Below are 2,418 nucleotides of genomic sequence, written 5' to 3' on the forward strand. Positions count from 1 at the left end.
ATGTCTGATATTGGTTTGTTTAAACAGGCGCAGGAATTGCTGGTGAGAACCCATCGTCCTTTGTAAGCCGAGACTGCTTCTTGGCAATGTTGTTGGAAGCAAGTCAGTCATTAGTGTAACCAACAATGGTTGGCTCAAGCAATGGGATTTTAATGAAAGGTGACTCCTAGTTATTTACCTTTTCATTTATTTCACTGCATATGTATAGATCCAATTGCATTTGTCTCTGACAGCCTTTGGTACTTTCTCAGTAACAGGCTTAATTCCAGCAGGGGGGGCAATGCCAGGACTCAGAGCTCTGCCTTGTTTTTGTACTTGTCTTAAAGGCCAACTAAAACCCCACAAAGGATTAGTCTAGAACTTTAATAAACTTTGAAGAAATGTAGTTAAAGAACAGAACTCTGTTTCCGGTACATCTTTGAAATAAAGCTTATTTTCTACCAATGAAGCAACATAGTAGGTGCAAGGAACCATCAAAAGTTCAAGCAGTAGTGAGAGTAAAGTTGGCCATAGATGCAAAGATCGAGGATTTGTACAATTTTCGGACCGTGTGTGGAGAGTCCCGACATTTTTTGTCCCATGGAGATCGGTCGTTTGGTCGATCGGACAGGTTAGAACATTTCTGTCGGCTGCCGATAATATCTCTGCATGTATTGCCGATCGTACGATTTTCAGTGGGAGACTGTCACCAGCTTTATCAGACATAACTATCGTACGATTGCTGTCAGAGGTAGAACATTGGCTGATCTGTTCTTTTACTACTTTATTTGATCGGAATGGTTCGTGGCACGTCGGGAGATGGGGAAGTCCGATCTTTCAAGGATTCGAACGATCGGATCTTTGCATCTATGGCCAGCTTAATTGTAAGGTTAAAAAATCATTTATTAGGACAAAAAGATCAGCCTAGGCTGCTTGGTATAAGGAGCAAGCCCAAATATTGAAACACAGTATGATACTAATACCCGCTACAGATATGGGACCCGTTATACAGAAACCTGTTATCCAGAAAGCTTCCATTTATAGAAAGGCTATCTCCAATAAATTCCATTGTATCCAAATAATCCAAACTTTTAAAAATAATTTCCTTTTTTCTCTGTAATAATAAAACAGTACCTTGTACTTGATCCCAACTAAGATGTAATTAATCCTTATTTAATGTTTAAATGATTTTCTAGTAAATTAAGGTATGAAGATCGAAATTACAGAAAGATCCATTTTCAGGAAAACCCCAGGTCCTGAGCATCCTTAGCAAGTCTCATACCTGTATAATAAATGGTTAGACAGGTTGAACAAACACAATAAAAGGACTCAAAAAAAAAACAGTCTACACATACAGGGAAATAAGTCACATTAGGACTCATTTATGATCACAGCCACAAGTGGATGGAATCAGCACCGGGCCAGGCCGGCCAGGTGCCCTAGACAACCTGACCAGTCGCATTGTCCAATAGTCACACGCATGCGCATTGATAAGAACACACTTGGCGACCACAGAGGTGAGAGGGGACCGGACTAGGGGTAGGAGGCAGAGAAGGTACGTGCCTGGCGCCCCCCCAGCTTTGGGTTCTTAGGCATGTGCCTATTCTGCCTACCCCTAGTTCCAGCCATGGATGGAATTCTTTAAGATCCAACTTACGGAAAGATCCTTTATCTGGAAAACCCCAGGTCCAGAGTGTTCTGGATAACAGGTCCCGTTTCTGTACTTATGGCATATTGATTATCACTATAGTTCTTGACAGGGCCGCCATCAGGGGGAGTGTTGTCCCGGGCCTGGAGGATTTTAGATCTTAAGGGGAGCCCGGCTGTGCTGCACTTAGTTGATTAACCAGGCTTTCAGTGAGCTGCCGACTTCAGAAGGGTGGGCGGTAGCACAGGTGACTGCATCATAAGTCCTGTAACAGCATTCTCTTCCCTTACTGGTCACAGACGATTAAGTCCCATTTGAGCTGCTCAGGGATTGGATAGCTGAGATTTGACCTTCCCCTCTAGCTCAAACAATCACATGCAACATTACTGAGACTTAAACTTCTATGACCAATAAAAAAAGAGAATGCAGCCACCTGTGCTCCTGCCCTCCCTTCTGAAGTTGTCAGCTCACTGATAGCAGAGGGGCCCTGCTACTGAAGTAAGTGCACATGGCAGAGCCCCCCTAAAGTTAACCTTTTGTGGTCCCTGTTATTGTGTGGAGGGGACCCCGGCTACGATTTTTTAAAAAACTTCTGGGGGCTGCTGGCCACAATTTCTTTTACATGAACATGCAAGGGGGGCCCTGTCCACCAATATTTTTTAACATGTGGGGGGGGGGACCCTGGCCACCACCAATTTTAAAAAATCTTCTGAGGGGGGCTTGCCACAATTTTTTACAACATGCGAGGGGGGGGGGCCTGGACACCAATGTTCCTAGTAGGGATGCACCCA

The sequence above is a fragment of the Xenopus laevis genome, chromosome 7L (genome assembly GCF_017654675.1).
Source record: "Xenopus laevis strain J_2021 chromosome 7L, Xenopus_laevis_v10.1, whole genome shotgun sequence".
Classification (NCBI taxonomy): domain Eukaryota; kingdom Metazoa; phylum Chordata; class Amphibia; order Anura; family Pipidae; genus Xenopus; species Xenopus laevis.